Here is a 15,400-nt window from a genome sequence, read left to right on the forward strand (position 1 = left end):
TGAAATGTTTGAGCTTGTAATGACTGAACACGAACTGTTTGAGCTTGTAGTGATGGGACATGAACTGTTTGAACTTGTAGTGACTGAACATGAAGTTGTTGAGCTTGTAGTGACTGGTCATGAACTGATTGAGATTGCAGTGACAGGGCCTGAACTGTTTGACCTTCTCGTGACTGGACATTGACTGTTTGGGTTTGTAGTGACTAGACATGAACTGTTTGAGCTTACAATGACTGGACATGACCTGTTTGGATTAGTAGTGAATGGACATGAACTGTTTGAGCTTGCAGTGACTGCACATGAACTGTATGAGCGTGCAGTGACTGGACATGAACTGATTGGACTTGCATGAATTGACATGAACTTTTTGAGCTTGCAGTGACAGGACATGAACTGTTTGGGCTTGTAGTGACTGAACATGAACTGTTTGGGCTTGTAGTGACTGAACATGAACTGCTTGAGCTTGCAGTGACTGGACATGAACTGATTGGTCTTGTAGTGAATGGACATGAACTGTTTGAGCTTGTAGTTACTGGACATGAACTGTTTGAGCTTGCAGTGACTGAACACGAACTGTTTCAGCTTGTAATGACTGAACATGAACTGTTTGAGCTTGTAGTGACTGGACATGAACTGTTTGAGATTGCAGTGACAGGACATGAACTGTTTGACCTTCTCGTGACTGGAGATTGACTGTTTGAGTTTGTAGTGACTGGACATGAACTGTTTGAGCTTACAATGTCTGGATATGAACTGTTTGGATTAGTAGTGAATGGACATGAACTGTTTTAGCTTGCAGTGACTGGACATGAACTGTTTGAGCTTACAATGACTGGACATGAACTGTTTGGATTAGTAGTGAATGGACATGAACTGTTTGGGCTTGTAGTGACTGAACATGAACTGTTTGGAGTTGTAGTGAATGGACATGAACTGTTTGAGCTTGCAGTGACTGCACATGAACTGTATGAGCTTGCAGTGACTGGACATGAACTGATTGAGATTGCAGTGACAGGACATGAACTGTTTGACCTTCTCGTGACTGGAGATTGACTGTTTGAGTTTGTAGTGAATGGACATGAACTGTTTGAGCTTGTAGTGACTGGACATGAACTGTTTGAGCTTGCAGTGACTGAACAAGAACTGTTTGAGCTTGTAGTGACTGGACATGAACTGTTTGGGCTTGTAGTGACTGAACATGAACTGTTTGAGCTTGCAGTGACTGAACAAGAACTTTTTGAGCTTGTAGTGACTGGACATGAACTGTTTGAGCTTGTAGTGACGGAACATGAACTGTTTGGGCTTGTAGTGACTGAACATGAACTGTCTGAGCTTGTAGTGACTGGACATGAACTGTTTGAGCTTGCAGTGACTGAACACGAACTGTTTGAGCTTGCAGTTATTGGACATGAACTGATTGGGCTTGCAGTTACTGGACATGGAATGTTTGGGCTTGTAGTGACTGAACATCAACTGTTTGGGCTTGTACTGACTGAACATGAACTGTGTGGAGTTGTAGTGAATGGACATGAACTGTTTGAGCTTGTAGTGACTGAACATGAACTGTTTGGGCTTGTACTGACTGAACATGAACTGTGTGGAGTTGTAGTGAATGGACATGAACTGTTTGAGCTAGCAGTGACAGGACATGAAATGTTTGGACTTGCAATGACAGGACTTCGACTCACTGGACTTGTCGTGACTGGACATGAAATGTTTGAGCTTGTAATGACTGAACACGAACTGTTTGAGCTTGTAGTGACTGGACATGAACTCTTTGAACTTGTAGTGACTGAACATGAAGTGGTTGAGCTTGTAGTGACTGGTCATGAACTGATTGAGATTGCAGTGACAGGACATGAACTGTTTGACCTTCTCGTGACTGGAGATTGACTGTTTGAGTTTGTAGTGAATGGACATGAACTGTTTGAGCTTGTAGTGACTGGACATGAACGGTTTGAGCTTGCAGTGACTGAACAAGAACTGTTTGAGCTTGTAGTGACTGGACATGAACTGTTTGGGCTTGTAGTGACTGAACATGAACTGTATGAGCTTGCAGTGACTGGACATGAACTGATTGGACTTGCATGAATGGACATGAACTGTTTGAGCTAGCAGTGACAGGAAATGAACTGTTTGGACTTGCAATGACAGGACATCGACTCACTGGACTTGTCGTGACCGGACATGAAATGTTTGAGCTTGAAATGACTGAACACGAACTGTTTGAGCTTGTAGTGATGGGACATGAACTGTTTGAACTTGTAGTGACTGAACATGAAGTGGTTGAGCTTGTAGTGACTGGTCATGAACTGATTGAGATTGCAGTGACAGGGCCTGAACTGTTTGACCTTCTCGTGACTGGACATTGACTGTTTGGGTTTGTAGTGACTAGACATGAACTGTTTGAGCTCACAATGACTGGACATGACCTGTTTGGATTAGTAGTGAATGGACATGAACTGTTTGAGCTTGCAGTGACTGCACATGAACTGTATCAGCGTGCAGTGACTGGACATGAACTGATTGGACTTGCATGAATTGACATGAACTTTTTGAGCTTGCAGTGACAGGACATGAACTGTTTGGGCTTGTAGTGACTGAACATGAACTGTTTGGGCTTGTAGTGACTGAACATGAACTGCTTGAGCTTGCAGTGACTGGACATGAACTGATTGGTCTTGTAGTGAATGGACATGAACTGTTTGAGCTTGTAGTTACTGGACATGAACTGTTTGAGCTTGCAGTGACTGAACACGAACTGTTTCAGCTTGTAATGACTGAACATGAACTGTTTGAGCTTGTAGTGACTGGACATGAACTGTTTGAGATTGCAGTGACAGGACATGAACTGTTTGACCTTCTCGTGACTGGAGATTGACTGTTTGAGTTTGTAGTGACTGGACATGAACTGTTTGAGCTTACAATGTCTGGACATGAACTGTTTGGATTAGTAGTGAATGGACATGAACTGTTTTAGCTTGCAGTGACTGGACATGAACTGTTTGAGCTTACAATGACTGGACATGAACTGTTTGGATTAGTAGTGAATGGACATGAACTGTTTGGGCTTGTAGTGACTGAACATGAACTGTTTGGAGTTGTAGTGAATGGACATGAACTGTTTGAGCTTGCAGTGACTGCACATGAACTGTATGAGCTTGCAGTGACTGGACATGAACTGATTGGACTTGCATGAATGGACATGAACTTTTTGAGCTTGCAGTGACAGGACATGAACTCTTTGGGCTTGTAGTGACTGAACATGAACTGTTTGGGCTTGTAGTGACTGAACATGAACTGCTTGAGCTTGCAGTGACTGGACATGAACTGATTGGTCTTGTAGTGAATGGACATGAACTGTTTGAGCTTGTAGTTACTTGACATGAATTGTTTGAGCTTGCAGTGACTGAACACGAACTGTTTCAGCTTGTAATGACTGAACATGAACTGTTTGAGCTTGTTGTGACTGGACATGAACTGTTTGAGATTGCAGTGACAGGACATGAACTGTTTGACCTTCTCGTGACTGGAGATTGACTGTTTGAGTTTGTAGTGAATGGACATGAACTGTTTGAGCTTGTAGTGACTGGACATGAACTGTTTGAGCTTGCAGTGACTGAACAAGAACTGTTTGAGCTTGTAGTGACTGGACATGAACTGTTTGGGCTTGTAGTGACTGAACATGAACTGTTTGAGCTTGTAGTGACTGGACATGAACGGTTTGAGCTTGCAGTGACAGGACATGAACTGTTTGACCTTCTCATGACTGGAGATTGACTGTTTGAGTTTGCAGTGACTGGACAGGAACTGTTTGAGCTTGCAGTGACTGGACATGAACTGATTGAACTTGCATGAAAGGACATGAACTGTTTGAGCTTGCAGTAACTGAACATGAACTGTTCGAGATTGCAGTGACTGGACTTGAACTGTTTGAGCGTGCAGTGACTGAACAAGAACTTTTTGAGCTTGCAGTTATTGGACATGAACTGATTGGGCTTGCAGTTACTGGACATGGAATGTTTGGGCTTGTAGTGACTGAACATGAACTGTTTGGGCTTGTACTGACTGAACATGAACTGTGTGGAGTTGTAGTGAATGGACATGAACTGTTTGAGCTTGTAGTGACTGGACATGAACTGTTTGAGGTTGCATTGACTGGACATGAACTAATTGGTCTCGCAGTGACTGGACATGAACTGTTTCAGCTTGTAATGACTGAACATGAACTGTTTGAGCTTGTAGTGACTGGACATGAACTGTTTGAGATTGCAGTGACAGGACATGAACTGTTTGACCTTCTCGTGACTGGAGATTGACTGTTTGAGTTTGTAGTGAATGGACATGAACTGTTTGAGCTTGTAGTTACTTGACATGAACTGTTTGAGCTTGCAGTGACTGAACACGAACTGTTTCAGCTTGTAATGACTGAACATGAACTGTTTGAGCTTGTAGTGACTGGACATGAACTGTTTGAGATTGCAGTGACAGGACATGAACTGTTTGACCTTCTCGTGACTGGAGATTGACTGTTTGAGTTTGCAGTGACTGGACAGGAACTGTTTGAGCTTGCAGTGACTGGACATGAACTGATTGAACTTGCATGAAAGGACATGAACTGTTTGAGCTTGCAGTGACTGGACATGAACTGTTCGAGATTGCAGTGACTGGACTTGAACTGTTTGAGCGTGCAGTGACTGAACACGAACTTTTTGAGCTTGCAGTTATTGGACATGAACTGATTGGGCTTGCAGTTACTGGACATGGAATGTTTGGGCTTGTAGTGACTGAACATGAACTGTTTGGGCTTGTACTGAGTGAACATGAACTGTGTGGAATTGTAGTGAATGGACATGAACTGTTTGAGCTTGTAGTGACTGGACATGAACTGTTTGAGATTGCAGTGACTGGACTTGAACTGTTTGAGGTTGCAGTGACTGGACATGAACTAATTGGTCTCGCAGTGACTGGACATGAACTGTTTGAGTTTGTAGTGACTGCACATGAACTGTTTGAGCTTGTAGTGACTGAACATGAACTGGTTGAGCTTGTAGTGACTGGTCATGAACTGATTGAGATTGCAGTGACAGGACCTGAACTGTTTGACCTTCTCGTGACTGGACATTGACTGTTTGGGTTTGTAGTGACTAGACATGAACTGTTTCAGCTTGTAATGACTGAACATGAACTGTTTGAGCTTGTAGTGACTGGACATGAACTGTTTGAGATTGCAGTGACAGGACATGAACTGTTTGACCTTCTCGTGACTGGAGATTGACTGTTTGAGTTTGTAGTGACTGGACATGAACTGTTTGAGCTTACAATGACTGGACATGAACTGTTTGGATTAGTAGTGAATGGACATGAACTGTTTGAGCTTGCAGTGACTGCCCATGAACTGTATGAGCGTGCAGTGACTGGACATGAACTGATTGGACTTGCATGAATTGACATGAACTTTTTGAGCTTGCAGTGACAGGACATGAACTGTTTGGGCTTGTAGTGACTGAACATGAACTGTTTGGGCTTGTAGTGACTGAACATGAACTGCTTGAGCTTGCAGTGACTGGACATGAACTGATTGGTCTTGTAGTGAATGGACATGAACTGTTTGAGCTTGTAGTTACTGGACATGAACTGTTTGAGCTTGCAGTGACTGAACACGAACTGTTTCAGCTTGTAATGACTGAACATGAACTGTTTGAGCTTGTAGTGACTGGACATGAACTGTTTGAGATTGCAGTGACAGGACATGAACTGTTTGACCTTCTCGTGACTGGAGATTGACTGTTTGAGTTTGTAGTGACTGGACATGAACTGTTTGAGCTTACAATGTCTGGACATGAACTGTTTGGATTAGTAGTGAATGGACATGAACTGTTTGAGCTTGCAGTGACTGCACATGAACTGTATGAGCTTGCAGTGACTGGACATGAACTGATTGGACTTGCATGAATGGACATGAACTGTTTGAGCTAGCAGTGACAGGACATGAAATGTTTGGACTTGCAATGACAGGACTTCGACTCACTGGACTTGTCGTGACTGGACATGAATTGTTTGAGCTTGTAATGACTGAACACGAACTCTTTGAGCTTGTAGTGACTGGACATGAACTCTTTGAACTTGTAGTGACTGAACATGAAGTGGTTGAGCTTGTAGTGACTGGTCATGAACTGATTGAGATTGCAGTGACAGGGCCTGAACTGTTTGACCTTCTCGTGACTGGACATTGACTGTTTGGGTTTGTAGTGACTAGACATGAACTGTTTGAGCTTACAATGACTGGACATGAACTGTTTGGATTAGTAGTGAATGGACATGAACTGTTTGGGCTTGTAGTGACTGAACATGAACTGTTTGGAGTTGTAGTGAATGGACATGAACTGTTTGAGCTTGCAGTGACTGCACATGAACTGTATGAGCTTGCAGTGACAGGACATGAACTGTTTGGGCTTGTAGTGACTGAACATGAACTGTTTGGAGTTGTAGTGAATGGACATGAACTGTTTGAGCTTGCAGTGACTGCACATGAACTGTATGAGCTTGCAGTGACAGGACATGAACTGTTTGGGCTTGTAGTGACTGAACATGAACTGTTTGGGCTTGTAGTGACTGAACATGAACTGCTTGAGATTGCAGTGACTGGACATGAACTGATTGGACTTGTAGTGAATGGACATGAACTGTTTGAGCTTGTAGTTACTGGACATGAACTGTTTGATCTTGTAGTGACTGAACACTAACTGTTTCAGCTTGTAATGACTGAACATGAACTGTTTGAGCTTGTAGTGACAGGACATGAACGGTTTGACCTTCTCGTGACTGGAGATTGACTGTTTGAGTTTGTAGTGACTGGACATGAACTGTTAGAGTTACAATGTCTGGACATGAACTGTTAGGATTAGTAGTGAATGGACATGAACTGTTTTATCTTGCAGTGACTGGACATGAACTGTTTGAGCTTGCAGTGACTGCACATGAACTGATTGGACTTGCATGAAAGGACATGAACTGTTTGAGCTTGCAGTGACTGGACATGAGCTGAGTGGTCTTGCAGTGACTGAACATGAACTGTTTGGGCTTGTAGTGCCTGAACATGAACTGTTTGGATTAGTAGTGAATGGACATGAACTGTTTGGGCTTGTAGTGACTGAACATGAACTGTTTGGAGTTGTAGTGAATGGACATGAACTGTTTGAGCTTGCAGTGACTGCTCATGAACTGATTGGACTTGCATGAATGGACATGAACTGTTTGAGCTTGCAGTGACAGGACATGAACTGTTTGGACATGCAATGACAGGACATCGACTCACTGGACTTGTCATAATTGGACATGAAATGTTTGAGCTTGTAGTGACTGAACACGAACTGTTTGAGCTTGCAGTGACTGAACAAGAACTGTTTGAGCTTGTAGTGACTGAACATGAACTGTTTGGGCTTGTAGTGACTGAACATGAACTGTTTGAGCTTGTAGTGACTGGACATGAACGGTTTGAGCTTGCAGTGACAGGACATGAACTGTTTGACCTTCTAGTGACTGGAGATTGACTGTTTGAGTTTGCAGTGACTGGACAGGAACTGTTTGTGCTTGCAGTGACTGGACATGAACTGATTGAACTTGCATGAAAGGACATGAACTGTTTGAGTTTGCAGTGACTGGACATGAACTGTTCGAGATTGCAGTGACTGGACTTGAACTGTTTGAGCGTGCAGTGACTGAACACGAACTTTTTGAGCTTGTAGTTATTGGACATGAACTGATTGGGCTTGCAGTTACTGGACATGGAATGTTTGGGCTTGTAGTGACTGAACATGAACTGTTTGGGCTTGTACTGACTGAACATGAACTGTGTGGAGTTGTAGTGAATGGACATGAACTGTTTGAGCTTGTAGTGACTGGACATGAACTGTTTGAGATTGCAGTGACTGGACTTGAACTGTTTGAGGTTGCAGTGACTGGACATGAACTAATTGGTCTCGCAGTGACTGGACATGAACTGTTTGAGTTTGTAGTGACTGCACATGAACTGTTTGAGCTTGTAGTGACTGAACATGAACTGGTTGAGCTTGTAGTGACTGGTCATGAACTGATTGAGATTGCAGTGACAGGACCTGAACTGTTTGACCTTCTCGTGACTGGACATTGACTGTTTGGGTTTGTAGTGACTGGACATGAACTGTTTGTGCTTACAAAGACTGGACATGAACTGTTTGGATTAGTAGTGAATGGACATGAACTGTTTGGATTAGTAGTGAATGGACACGAACTGTTTGGGCCTGTAGTGACTGAAGAAGAACTGTTTGGAGTTGTAGTGAATGGACATGAACTGTTTGAGCTTGCAGTGACTGCCCATGAACTGTATGAGCTTGCAGTGACTGGACATGAACTGATTGGACTTGCATGAATGGACATGAACTGTTTGAGCTAGCAGTGACAGGAAATGAACTGTTTGGACTTGCAATGACAGGACATCGACTCACTGGACTTGTCGTGACTGGACATGAAATGTTTGAGCTTGTAATGACTGAACACGAACTGTTTGAGCTTGTAGTGATGGGACATGAACTGTTTGAACTTGTAGTGACTGAACATGAAGTGGTTGAGCTTGTAGTGACTGGTCATGAACTGATTGAGATTGCAGTGACAGGGCCTGAACTGTTTGACCTTCTCGTGACTGGACATTGACTGTTTGGGTTTGTAGTGACTAGACATGAACTGTTTGAGCTTACAATGACTGGACATGAACTGTTTGGATTAGTAGTGAATGGACATGAACTGTTTGAGCTTGCAGTGACTGCACATGAACTGTATGAGCGTGCAGTGACTGGACATGAACTGATTGGACTTGCATGAATTGTCATGAACTTTTTGAGCTTGCAGTGACAGGACATGAACTGTTTGGGCTTGTAGTGACTGAACATGAACTGTTTGGGCTTGTAGTGACTGAACATGAACTGCTTGAGCTTGCAGTGACTGGACATGAACTGATTGGTCTTGTAGTGAATGGACATGAACTGTTTGAGCTTGTAGTTACTGGACATGAACTGTTTGAGCTTGCAGTGACTGAACACGAACTGTTTCAGCTTGTAATGACTGAACATGAACTGTTTGAGCTTGTAGTGACTGGACATAAACTGTTTGAGATTGCAGTGACAGGACATGAACTGTTTGACCTTCTCGTGACTGGAGATTGACTGTTTGAGTTTGTAGTGACTGGACATGAACTGTTTGAGCTTACAATGTCTGGACATGAACTGTTTGGATTAGTAGTGAATGGACATGAACTGTTTTAGCTTGCAGTGACTGGACATGAACTGTTTGAGCTTACAATGACTGGACATGAACTGTTTGGATTAGTAGTGAATGGACATGAACTGTTTGGGCTTGTAGTGACTGAACATGAACTGTTTGGAGTTGTAGTGAATGGACATGAACTGTTTGAGCTTGCAGTGACTGCACATGAACTGTATGAGCTTGCAGTGACTGGACATGAACTGATTGGACTTGCATGAATGGACATGAACTTTTTGAGCTTGCAGTGACAGGACATGAACTCTTTGGGCTTGTAGTAACTGAACATGAACTGTTTGGGCTTGTAGTGACTGAACATGAACTGCTTGAGCTTGCAGTGACTGGACATGAACTGATTGGTCTTGTAGTGAATGGACATGAACTGTTTGAGCTTGTAGTTACTTGACATGAACTGTTTGAGCTTGCAGTGACTGAACACGAACTGTTTCAGCTTGTAATGACTGAACATGAACTGTTTGAGCTTGTTGTGACTGGACATGAACTGTTTGAGATTGCAGTGACAGGACATGAACTGTTTGACCTTCTCGTGACTGGAGATTGACTGTTTGAGTTTGTAGTGAATGGACATGAACTGTTTGAGCTTGTAGTGACTGGACATGAACTGTTTGAGCTTGCAGTGACTGAACAAGAACTGTCTGAGCTTGTAGTGACTGGACATGAACTGTTTGGGCTTGCAGTGACTGGACATGAACTGTTTGACCTTCTCATGACTGGAGATTGACTGTTTGAGTTTGTAGTGACTGGACATGAACTGTTTGAGCTTGCCGTGACTGAACTTGTACTGTTTGGACTTGCAATGACTGGACTTCGACTGACTGGAATTGTCGTGACTGGACATGAAATGTTTGAGCTTGTAGTGACTGAACATGAACTGTTTGAGCTTGTAGTGACTGAACATGAATTGCTTGGGCTTGTAGTGACTGAACATGAACGGTTTGAGCTTGCAGTGACAGGACATGAACTGTTTGACCTTCTCGTGACTGGAGATTGACTGTTTGAGTTTGTAGTGAATGGACATGAACTGTTTGAGCTTGTAGTTACTTGACATGAACTGTTTGAGCTTGCAGTGACTGAACACGAACTGTTTCAGCTTGTAATGACTGAACATGAACTGTTTGAGCTTGTAGTGACTGGACATGAACTGTTTGAGATTGCAGTGACAGGACATGAACTGTTTGACCTTCTCGTGACTGGAGATTGACTGTTTGAGTTTGCAGTGACTGGACAGGAACTGTTTGAGCTTGCAGTGACTGGACATGAACTGATTGAACTTGCATGAAAGGACATGAACTGTTTGAGCTTGCAGTGACTGGACATGAACTGTTCGAGATTGCAGTGACTGGACTTGAACTGTTTGAGCGTGCAGTGACTGAACACGAACTTTTTGAGCTTGCAGTTATTGGACATGAACTGATTGGGCTTGCAGTTACTGGACATGGAATGTTTGGGCTTGTAGTGACTGAACATGAACTGTTTGGGCTTGTACTGACTGAACATGAACTGTGTGGAGTTGTAGTGAATGGACATGAACTGTTTGAGCTTGTAGTGACTGGACATGAACTGTTTGAGATTGCAGTGACTGGACTTGAACTGTTTGAGGTTGCAGTGACTGGACATGAACTAATTGGTCTCGCAGTGACTGGACATGAACTGTTTGAGTTTGTAGTGACTGCACATGAACTGTTTGAGCTTGTAGTGACTGAACATGAACTGGTTGAGCTTGTAGTGACTGGTCATGAACTGATTGAGATTGCAGTGACAGGACCTGAACTGTTTGACCTTCTCGTGACTGGACATTGACTGTTTGGGTTTGTAGTGACTAGACATGAACTGCTTGAGCTTACAATGACTGGACATGAACTGTTTGGATTAGTAGTGAATGGACATGAACTGTTTGAGCTTGCAGTGACTGCACATGAACTGTATGAGCGTGCAGTGACTGGACATGAACTGATTGGACTTGCATGAATTGACATGAACTTTTTGAGCTTGCAGTGACAGGACATGAACTGTTTGGGCTTGTAGTGACTGAACATGAACTGTTTGGGCTTGTAGTGACTGAACATGAACTGCTTGAGCTTGCAGTGACTGGACATGAACTGATTGGTCTTGTAGTGAATGGACATGAACTGTTTGAGCTTGTAGTTACTGGACATGAACTGTTTGAGCTTGCAGTGACTGAACACGAACTGTTTCAGCTTGTAATGACTGAACATGAACTGTTTGAGCTTGTAGTGACTGGACATGAACTGTTTGAGATTGCAGTGACAGGACATGAACTGTTTGACCTTCTCGTGACTGGAGATTGACTGTTTGAGTTTGTAGTGACTGGACATGAACTGTTTGAGCTTACAATGTCTGGACATGAACTGTTTGGATTAGTAGTGAATGGACATGAACTGTTTTAGCTTGCAGTGACTGGACATGAACTGTTTGAGCTTACAATGACTGGACATGAACTGTTTGGATTAGTAGTGAATGGACATGAACTGTTTTAGCTTGCAGTGACTGGACATGAACTGTTTGAGCTTACAATGACTGGACATGAACTGTTTGGATTAGTAGTGAATGGACATGAACTGTTTGGGCTTGTAGTGACTGAACATGAACTGTTTGGAGTTGTAGTGAATGGACATGAACTGTTTGAGCTTGCAGTGACTGCACATGAACTGTATGAGCTTGCAGTGACTGGACATGAACTGATTGGACTTGCATGAATGGACATGAACTTTTTGAGCTTGCAGTGACAGGACATGAACTCTTTGGGCTTGTAGTGACTGAACATGAACTGTTTGGGCTTGTAGTGACTGAACATGAACTGCTTGAGCTTGCAGTGACTGGACATGAACTGATTGGTCTTGTAGTGAATGGACATGAACTGTTTGAGCTTGTAGTTACTTGACATGAACTGTTTGAGCTTGCAGTGACTGAACACGAACTGTTTCAGCTTGTAATGACTGAACATGAACTGTTTGAGCTTGTTGTGACTGGACATGAACTGTTTGAGATTGCAGTGACAGGACATGAACTGTTTGACCTTCTCGTGACTGGAGATTGACTGTTTGAGTTTGTAGTGAATGGACATGAACTGTTTGAGCTTGTAGTGACTGGACATGGAATGTTTGGGCTTGTAGTGACTGAACATGAACTGTTTGGGCTTGTACTGACTGAACATGAACTGTGTGGAGTTGTAGTGACTGGACATGAACTGTTTGAGATTGCAGTGACTGGACTTGAACTGTTTGAGGTTGCAGTGACTGGACATGAACTAATTGGTCTCGCAGTGACTGGACATGAAATGTTTGAGTTTGTAGTGACTGCACATGAACTGTTTGAGCTTGTAGTGACTGAACATGAACTGGTTGAGCTTGTAGTGACTGGTCATGAACTGATTGAGATTGCAGTGACAGGACCTGAACTGTTTGACCTTCTCGTGACTGGACATTGACTGTTTGGGTTTGTAGTGACTAGACATGAACTGTTTGAGCTTACAATGACTGGACATGAACTGTTTGGATTAGTAGTGAATGGACATGAACTGTTTGAGCTTGCAGTGACTGCACATGAACTGTATGAGCGTGCAGTGACTGGACATGAACTGATTGGACTTGCATGAATTGACATGAACTTTTTGAGCTTGCAGTGACAGGACATGAACTGTTTGGGCTTGTAGTGACTGAACATGAACTGTTTGGGCTTGTAGTGACTGAACATGAACTGCTTGAGCTTGCAGTGACTGGACATGAACTGATTGGTCTTGTAGTGAATGGACATGAACTGTTTGAGCTTGTCGTTACTGGACATGAACTGTTTGAGCTTGCAGTGACTGAACACGAACTGTTTCAGCTTGTAATGACTGAACATGAACTGTTTGAGCTTGTAGTGACTGGACATGAACTGTTTGAGATTGCAGTGACAGGACATGAACTGTTTGACCTTCTCGTGACTGGAGATTGACTGTTTGAGTTTGTAGTGACTGGACATGAACTGTTTGAGCTTACAATGTCTGGACATGAACTGTTTGGATTAGTAGTGAATGGACATGAACTGTTTTAGCTTGCAGTGACTGGACATGAACTGTTTGAGCTTACAATGACTGGACATGAACTGTTTGGATTAGTAGTGAATGGACATGAACTGTTTGGGCTTGTAGTGACTGAACATGAACTGTTTGGAGTTGTAGTGAATGGACATGAACTGTTTGAGCTTGCAGTGACTGCACATAAACTGTATGAGCTTGCAGTGACTGGACATGAACTGATTGGACTTGCATGAATGGACATGAACTTTTTGAGCTTGCAGTGACAGGACATGAACTCTTTGGGCTTGTAGTGACTGAACATGAACTGTTTGGGCTTGTAGTGACTGAACATGAACTGCTTGAGCTTGTAGTGACTGGACATGAACTGTTTGAGATTGCAGTGACAGGACATGAACTGTTTGACCTTCTCGTGACTGGAGATTGACTGTTTGAGTTTGTAGTGACTGGACAGGAACTGTTTGAGGTTGCAGTGACTGGACATGAACTGATTGAACTGGCATGAAAAGACATGAACTGTTTGAGCTTGCAGTGACTGGACATGAACTGTTTGAGATTGCAGTGACTGGACTTGAACTGTTTGAGCGTGCAGTGACTGAACACGAACTTTTTGAGCTTGCAGTTATTGGACATGAACTGATTGGGCTTGCAGTTACTGGACATGGAATGTTTGGGCTTCTAGTGACTGAACATGAACTGTTTGGGCTTGTACTGAGTGAACATGAACTGTGTGGAGTTGTAGTGAATGGACATGAACTGTTTGAGCTTGTAGTGACTGGACATGAACTGTTTGAGGTTGCAGTGACTGGACATGAACTAATTGGTCTCGCAGTGACTGGACATGAACTGTTTCAGCTTGTAATGACTGAACATGAACTGTTTGAGCTTGTGGTGACTGGACATGAACTGTTTGAGATTGCAGTGACAGGACATGAACTGTTTGACCTTCTCGTGACTGGAGATTGACTGTTTGAGTTTGTAGTGAATGGACATGAACTGTTTGAGCTTGTAGTTACTTGACATGAACTGTTTGAGCTTGCAGTGACTGAACACGAACTGTTTCAGCTTGTAATGACTGAACATGAACTGTTTGAGCTTGTAGTGACTGGACATGAACTGTTTGAGATTGCAGTGACAGGACATGAACTGTTTGACCTTCTCGTGACTGGAGATTGACTGTTTGAGTTTGCAGTGACTGGACAGGAACTGTTTGAGCTTGCAGTGACTGGACATGAACTGATTGAACTTGCATGAAAGGACATGAACTGTTTGAGCTTGCAGTGACTGGACATGAACTGTTTGAGCGTGCAGTGACTGAACACGAACTTTTTGAGCTTGCAGTTATTGGACATGAACTGATTGGGCTTGCAGTTACTGGACATGGAATGTTTGGGCTTGTAGTGACTGAACATGAACTGTTTGGGCTTGTACTGACTGAACATGAACTGTGTGGAGTTGTAGTGAATGGACATGAACTGTTTGAGCTTGTAGTGACTGGACATGAACTGTTTGAGATTGCAGTGACTGGACTTGAACTGTTTGAGGTTGCAGTGACTGGACATGAACTAATTGGTCTCGCAGTGACTGGACATGAACTGTTTGAGTTTGTAGTGACTGCACATGAACTGTTTGAGCTTGTAGTGACTGAACATGAACTGGTTGAGCTTGTAGTGACTGGTCATGAACTGATTGAGATTGCAGTGACAGGACCTGAACTGTTTGACCTTCTCGTGACTGGACATTGACTGTTTGGGTTTGTAGTGACTAGACATGAACTGTTTGAGCTTACAATGACTGGACATGAACTGTTTGGATTAGTAGTGAATGGACATGAACTGTTTGAGCTTGCAGTGACTGCACATGAACTGTATGAGCGTGCAGTGACTGGACATGAACTGATTGGACTTGCATGAATTGACATGAACTTTTTGAGCTTGCAGTGACAGGACATGAACTGTTTGGGCTTGTAGTGACTGAACATGAACTGTTTGGGCTTGTAGTGACTGAACATGAACTGCTTGAGCTTGCAGTGACTGGACATGA

This window comes from Hypanus sabinus, chromosome 16 (genome assembly GCF_030144855.1).
Source record: "Hypanus sabinus isolate sHypSab1 chromosome 16, sHypSab1.hap1, whole genome shotgun sequence".
NCBI classification, from domain to species: Eukaryota; Metazoa; Chordata; class Chondrichthyes; order Myliobatiformes; family Dasyatidae; genus Hypanus; species Hypanus sabinus.